Consider the following 8375-nt stretch of genomic DNA (forward strand, 5'->3'; position numbering starts at 1 on the left):
TGTATGCATCCCTAAAGGTTTTGCCTGTTTTGAATTGTATATAAATAAAATCCTACTTAAGGTATGTTTTCATGTCTTGCATATTTTGCTCAATTTAGTTGTGAGTAGTTTGTTGTGATGTAATGTAGTTTTCTATTCTGGGAATTTGCAACAATTTATGTCCATTCTGCCAGAGGCTTGTTTCCGGGGTATTAGGCTTGTTTGGGGGATTATGAACAATGTTTCTACTACCCTTTTTGTACATGTGAGCTGGTGACTCTGTACCTGCGTGCATACTTTAGGATGCAATAGGGCAGCAATAAGCCACATGTCTGTCTGACTAGTTCATGCATGTTTTTCAAAGTGGCTCTTGTATGTGTCTTCCCAATGAATCAGCAGGCCTGTGTCTCACAGGCCGGTTGGGGCTGGATGGAGCTGACATCTCTGTGGATGCTCAGGCAAGGTGGGCTGTGGCAGGGGCCGACTCCAGTTCAGAACTGGGATATCTGGTTCCTAAATTGTGTGTCCCTGGAAAGAGACAGGGAGAAAATGGGCTGGAGGCAGTGGAGCAGTAGGAAACTCCCCAGCTACCTTCTAATTCTGGGATTTGGGGGGATGAAATAGCATGATTCTAACCAATTGGCTCAAACAGAGCAGGTGGACTGGGGTACCCACAGTGTCTGACACATGGGAGATATTAGTAGATATTTGTTTAATAATGCATTAATAATTTTCAAAGAATTGTGTGAAAAATTTAATTTTTTTCTAGTTTCTCCTGAAGAAAACTGTAGCCACTAGGTGGCGATGTTGCTCACATCTAGATGGCTTATAAGGGGGAATTCAGATGTGGCATCAGGCATTTGAAATAAAATTCAATCTTGTTTCAATTCTGTCTTTGAATTCGTTAATCATTAAGTTTTTTTTTAGGAAAAATAGAAAACTTTATTTTATGATTCTTCAAAAGAAAAATCATTTACATATTGTCAAAATTGTTTTATATATCTAGTTAAACAATGGTTTCAAATGTGGGTAAATATGTCTTTAATTGCAGACTTTCAGAGACAGGCTGTGCTTTTTTCTTAATAAAAGTGTAGCTCAGTGAGAAGTTCCACATTGTGGACTTGGGCAACATGGGCTTTCAATCTTTCTTCAATTCAAACAGTTTCTGGTTTACTGGTACGTGCAGGGCAGCTCTCCACGTTGGTAGGTTGGTGAGGGATGATGAAGGATAGGACGTCCAGTCACTTCAGGTGTCGGGGGTGTACTCTTATTTTCACAACTAGTCAGCACCACAAAGTAGTGTGTTGGAATGGGAACACTGCTGTTAACTACATATTCTGTAATTTCCCTTGGGTCATCAAAATGACCATCGTAATTATAATCAAACTAGAGGCCTGGTGCACAAAATTCATGCACTCGGGAGGGGGGGGTGGGGGTCCCTCAGACCGGCCTGTGCCCTCTCACAGTCCAGGAACTCTCAGGGGATGTCCGACTGATGGCTTAGGCCTGTGGGGAGCAGGCCTAAGCCGGCAGTCGGACATCCTTAGCGCTGCCATGGAGGTGGGAGAAGCTCCCTCCACTGCTGCTGCACTCTCCAACCGTGAGCCCAGCTTCTGGCAAAGTGATGTTTCCCCAGTGGGATCACACTAGCCACCAGGGGGCAGCTCCTGCATTAAGCATCTGCCCTCTGGTGGTCAGTGCACATCATAGTGACCGGTAGTTCTGCTGTTCAGTTGATTTGCATATTACCCTTTTATTATATAGGATACTGGTCTACTAACGACATTTACTCCATTTCTTTCCATGGCATGTTCTAGGAAAAGAACATTGTGGAAATAATCCCATATTTTTTTGAATGCTTTATACATAGGAACCGAATTACTTATAATTAAAACATTCTATTGACTATCAGAAGTGCTATTGTATGCAGAAGGATAGAGGAAGCCGTGGATGATATTCTTGTGTGGTAAATAGAAGGAACATTTTGGCTCTCAGAAGGAGCAACCCTGGATCAGCCCTCAGACAGTCTGGGACAATGGGAGGAAGAGGTGAAGTGTCTCCTGGTTTGGGGACTGTATATGAGCTCCACATGGGCATCTTGGTAGCTTTTCCAACTCCACTGACATATTCCCTGTGATAAAGGAGACAGTGTTCCTTGTTGTTCTGCAGAACCCTGGGCCTCCCACATGGCAAGTTTAGTTTCTCTGTCGCTGTCATTTCATCGTGAGGGAGATTTGGCATTTGATTCCCCCGTTCTACATTAGAATTTTCTGGTAGCTCAGTGCATAAACAATCTAGAGTATGTGTGGCCGATGGAACAGTAAAGCCACAAACTGAAAACTTGGACACTTCTGCATGGGATGGCTCATGAAAAGGCACCTTCAGAAAATGGTTTAAACTACCACGGGTACCATTGTTTGGTGCTGGTTGGATGTGTAGAAGATCACACATTAGGTTATAGCCTTTAATATGGTCAAATGATTCAACTTCAGTCTTCTCTTTAAAACTGAGTCCTTGTGCCAAAAAGATAGCCTCCATGGCCTTAAACTTATTGTCAAATCCACGATCACCTAAGTCAGCCATTTTATGGCCCAACTGGATGTAAATTCTTTCCATTTTTCGTTCAGATAAATGAATGTCAAGTCAGTTTACCCTGCTGCTCAGAAGTGGTCTTTTACTGTCAGGATCTGGCGACCTCCTTTTTTGATTGCATCTGGTGGATCTGAGTCTCTTAGAGACCCAATTCCCTCTGCCAGACCCTTCACAACCCTCTCCCCGAGCCCCTCTGGGCTCTGTCTCCCTGGGTGACCCTCCTCTTTCCCAGCAGCCTCAGAGTCCTGGGTCTTTGCTTTTCTCTTCTGTGGGAAATCAGATGTCACGCCACTCTACCATTTCTGTAAAATTCAATATCTATTTGATTATTTGAAAATACAGCCAAAGCCACAGGTTCCTGTTTTCTATGGAGAAAATGAATATGAAAACCTAGAGATGACTTTGATATACTGACATAGAGATAGGAAAATAACCCGAAATTCATCTCTTTATCACTATCTTGGTATAAATGATCATTATAGTAAAACTGACATTTTCCTCTCCTGTGTACAGTTCTGTAAGATTTAATACATATATTGAGTCATGTAACCAACACCATGAGCAGGATGAAGAACAGTATCATTACCTTCAAAATGCTCCCTGTGCTAGTACTCCCTTTTTAGTCATGCTGAAATGTTGCTGTACAACATGGTGCTTATACTTAACAACTAAAAATGCACACCATTCTGCTGCTTCCTTTGCCATAGAGTTTCTAATTTGGATCACTCTTCTCCATGGGCAATGGGTCATTTTTATTTAGCTGTTTTCAAGATTTTTTCTTTAGTCTTTAGCAGCTTAATTTACGATATGTCTGGGCTTATAGGTTGTTGTGTTAGCTCCTTTGGGTTCATTGAGCTACTTGAGTTTGCAGGTTTATGTCTTTGCGAAGTTTTCAACCTCATTTCTTCACACACAAACAAAAGTCATTGTTCTGGATATCTTTTATATGCCTCTCCAGATATTCTTTCCACCTTTCTCTGGTCTTCTCTGTCCCTCAAATGGGTGTCTTATATGGATCACATCACTGGGCTCTCTTGTCCTATGACTTCCTTCCTGTTGGGTTTGGCCAGTAGGGAACCTTAGCAAGATCTTAGAGGAGGGTAGTTTGGGCATTTACTCTCCAGGCCCCCTCCCTGCCAGGTCATGTCAGGCTGGCTGTGCTTCTCTGGGAAGCTCAGTGAAACACCACCTCCATCAGTTAGCTCTGTCCCCAACTGAAACACAGTAAGTACTCCCTTTCCTCACCTTTTGGCCCCAGGGGTGCTGACACCCTCCCTGACCTACCTTGGTTACCAACCCTAGTGTGATATCGTCACTTACAGTTTTTCCCAAACTTTGCTGGCATCTTTGTAAATAGTCCCTTTATCACACGCTTCTCAAATGACCCACTCTGAGCACGTTGAGTGTGCCATCTGTTTTCTGCTGGGATGACGTCAGCTAGAGTGTTTCTTTGGGGATCATAATTAGCCTTACTCTGATGGACACCCCCAGGCAGCTGACTCCCATTGGCCTTCCAGGCTTTTAATCCTTTTTCAGGCTGGGCTTCCTGAAGCAAGAATGTCCATTTTATTCATTTGATGATCAGGGATTAGTTTTACATTAACTGATATAATTGACTTTTGCATTACATATTGTTTTTATAACTTTGAAGATAACTCAAGAATAGGGAGTTCTAATGTGTATCTATTATTGTGATTATATCCTTCATACAGAAGAGGGTATAAAATGTATATGTGCAGTTTTAATAATAATGACTGTGTCCACCACCTAGGTTAAGAAGAAAAGTTGCCCCGACTCTAGACATTCATGCAATTCTCTATAGATGCATCTTTCCCCTCCCCATTCACCCTGCCAGGAGGAAACTGCTGTCCTGACTTTCATCTTATACATTGCCCCACTTTTCAGTTTTAAGAGATGTAGATATAAGTAATACAGGTGTTTTTTTTAAATCCTCACCTGAATATATTTTTTTCCATTGATTTATCGAGAGGGTAGAAGTGAGGGAGGAGGAGGGGAGGGAGAGAGAGAGAGAAACATCAACGTGAAAGAGACACATCGATTGGTTGCCTCCTGCACGTGCCCAGACTGGATCTCAGGAACCTGCAACCAAGGTACTTGCCCTTGACCCGAAATTGAACCTGTGACCCTTGAGTCCACATACCAATGCTCTAATTACTGAGCCAAACAGGCCAGGGCTAAGTACTAGCATTTTTGATTTCGAAGAACTGAGGAGCATGTATAAAGTAAGGTGCATCCGGAATGGTCAGGCTGGTATTCGTAAATGAAGAGCATGGACCAGATTCTGCCCTCCTGCAAGTTTTAAGAACCCTCTCTGGTGGAGTTGGTGGAGAGTCCTGAGCAAGTCTAGGGAAACAAAAGCTGCCCATATGTGAGGCTGTAGTGTGGGCCAGAAGGAATACGGTCAGTGGGTTCCCTGGCTCACTGGACTAGAATAGACTGAAGCGGAACACTTCTGTGGAAGGTGGTAGGAATGTCCTCAGCATAGCCAAGCGGGGATATGATCCTGAGGCACAGGGTCCAGACAGTTCAAGTAAAATCAGAACCTGGCCACCTCTCTCTTTGGTTCGGTGCTGGTTGGTCACACCCCAGTTTTGCTCCTCTGATTCTCATTTTATCCATGTTGCCCAAACAATGCTTCTTCTTTAAAGATAAAGCACCAGTTTCCAGTCAGCTGTAAGCAGGGTACATTTTCCAGCTTCTGCTCTGGGAGACCATCCTTCTTTAAATGGTGGATTTTATCCAAAATATACTGAGTGGACAGGCTGAGTTCTCATTATTTTTGAGGTGAAATGTATTACTTAGAGTAACGTCTGGTTGTAAGCGACAGAATATGTGAAATGACGTAAGAGTAAAGTCTGGTTGTAAGCGACAGAATATGTGAAATGACGTAAGTTTTTTTTCTCACATAAACATCTAGGCTGTACTCATCTCCTCCCATGACCACACCAACATTACAACTAAATTATGGAACGATCAGCCTGGAGAACCATCCTAAGACTCGCTGAACAGAAGTCCTATAACTAAGGATATAATGGAGAAGCCACATGGAGATTGGTAGGAAGGGCAGAAACACAAAAGGGGCTGGCCCCACACCCCATGCGGAGGTGGAGAATCCCGAGGGATATCTCAGCTGCAGAGGTCACCTCTGAGGAGCAGGGCTCTCAGCCCCACCCCAGGCTTCCCAGCCTGGAACACCAGTGCCGGGAAGAGGAGGCCACATAATGTCTGGTTGTGAATATCAGTGGGGTTTCCACCATCCTCATGAGATGGAAGGCTGCTGGAAACCCAGACAACTTCTTACATACAAACTCGCTCACTAGCACTCATCTTGGTCTCCAGCAGAGGGACAGTGACTAAGGGGGTGCCAGAAACATACAGGGAGAAACAGTTGTGTGGATTCAGAGTGAGGGCTGGAGGGCTGGCTGCCATTGTCCCTGTGTTGAGCCCTCCTCCTGCGTGGCAGTTGGATGCCACCTTTCCTGTGTTGAGCACCTCCCCCCTCCCCCCAGGTGGGGCCAATTTAACCTACATTAGCCTAGCTCCGCCCTGAGGACTCCATGAAACTTGGCCAGACCTCAAGGTCTGCAGGCCCTAGGCGGTGGCAGCTGTACCCTGAGACTTTTGCTGAGGAAGAATTAACATTGTTAAAATGTCCATACTACCCAAAGCAATTTATAGATCCAATGTAATCCCTATCAAAATACCAACGACATTTTTCACAGAACTAGAACAAATAATTATAAAAGTTATATGAAACTACAAGGACCCTGAATAGCCACAGCAATCTTGAGAAACATGAACAAAGTTGGAGGTATCTTGCTACTTGACATCAAACAGAATTGAGAACCCAGAAATAAACTGATGCCTTTATGGTCAATTAATCTATGACAAAGGAGGCAAGAAATATACAATGGGGTAAAGGCAGTCTATACAATAAATACTATTGAGAAAATTGGACAGATACATGTAAAAAATGAAACTAGACCACTTTCTTATACTGTATAGAAGAATAAATTCAAAATGGATTAAAGACTTAAATATAAGACTCGAAGTCATAAAACTCCTAGAAGAAAACAAAGACAGTAAATTCTCTAACATTGCTCTTAGTAATATTTTTTTTTCTGATACATCTCCTTGGGTAAGGGAAACAAAAGAAAAATAAATAAATGAGACTATATCAAATTGAAAAGTTTTGCATAGAAAAGGAAACCATCAACAAAATAAAAAGATAACCAACTTGCCCTGGCCGGTGTTCTCAGTGGTTAGAGCATCAGTCTGTGCACTGGAGGGTCAAGGGTTCGGTTCTCTAACTGGGTTGCAAGTTCAATCCCCATCCCCGGGGGCACATGTAGGAGACAACCAATCAATGTGTCTCTCTCACATGGATCTCTCTCTCTCTCTCTCTCTCTCTCTCTCAAAATCAATGGGAAAAATACCCTTAGTCCTCTGGTGAGGATTTAAAAAGACAACCTACTGAATGAGAGAAGATATTTGCCAATAATACATCTGATAAAGGGTTAATATCCAAAATTTATAAAGAACTCATACAACTCAACACACACACACACACACACACACACACACTCTGTAGGGCGAGACTATAGGGTTAAGCCTCAGACTGACCTGTTGGCGGCAAAGCCAACAAGTCCCAGCTTAGAGAGCACAGTCCTCTTAGCATAATTAAGCTTGACTTTATGACACTCCCTAGATCTTATCTGGGCAGCTAATGGGCTGTGGGAGGAGTAGCAAGTGCTGCCAAAACAAGTGAAGGTCACAAGAACATTGTAACTATGGTGACCACTACCTTGTTTACCTCTGGCTATAAAATAAACGCTCAGCTTGCCTCAGGATCTCTCTCTGTGGCCTCAGCCAGGCACAGGGATCCCCCTTTCACACACCCGCTACAAAGGGCCACCTCTGCCCTCACTGCCCACTCAGGACCCTCACATCCTGCAGGGATGACAAGCAAATCTCTCCAACACACACACACACACACACACACACACACACACATTCCCCCAAACAATCCAATTAAAATATGGGCAGAAGACCTGAGAAGAAAATTCTCTAAAGATGACATATAGATGGCCAACAGATAAATGAAAAGATGCTCAATGTCACTAATCATCGAGTAATACAAATTAAAACCACAATGAAATATCACCTCATACCTGACAGAATGGCTGTCATCAGTAATCAACAAACAACAAGTGTTGGTGTGTATGTAGAGAAAAAGAAACCCTTGTGCACTGTTGGTGAAATTGCAAATTGGTGCAGCCACTATGGAAAACAGTATGGAGGGTCCTCAAAAAATTAAAAATAGAACTACCATTTGGTCCAGTAATTCCACTCCTGGGAATATATCTGAATAAATCCAAAACACTAATTTGAAATTATATATGTACCTCTATGTTCATTACAGCATTATTTACAACTAGAAGCCCAGTGCATGAAATTTGTGCACTGGGAGGGGGGGCTGTCCCTCAGCCCAGTCTGCACCCTTCTCACAATCCAGGACTGCTTGCTCCCAACCACTCGCTTGCCTGCCTGCCTGATTCCCCCTACCCGCTTGTGCCTGCCAGCCTGATCACCCCCTAACCACTCCCCTGCCTGCCTGATCTACACCTAACTGTTCCCCTGCGGGCCGATTGCCCTCAACTGCCCTCCCCTGCCAGCCCAATTGCCTCCAACTGCCCTCCCCTGCTGGCCTGGTCACCCCCAACTTCCCTCCCCTGCAGGCCTGGTCCCCCCCAACTGCCCTCCCCTGCAGACCTGGTCCCCCC

At 43.9% G+C, this 8375-nt stretch overlaps 1 pseudogene; it reads right to left on the minus strand.

Annotated features, from left to right (window-relative positions):
- Positions 1–985: 985 nt before the first annotated feature.
- Positions 986–2595, minus strand: LOC102256558 (annotated as a pseudogene).
- Between the last annotated feature and the right edge of the window lie 5780 nt (positions 2596–8375).

Source organism: Myotis brandtii, unplaced genomic scaffold (assembly GCF_000412655.1).
Source record: "Myotis brandtii unplaced genomic scaffold, ASM41265v1 scaffold1533, whole genome shotgun sequence".
NCBI lineage: Eukaryota > Metazoa > Chordata > Mammalia > Chiroptera > Vespertilionidae > Myotis > Myotis brandtii.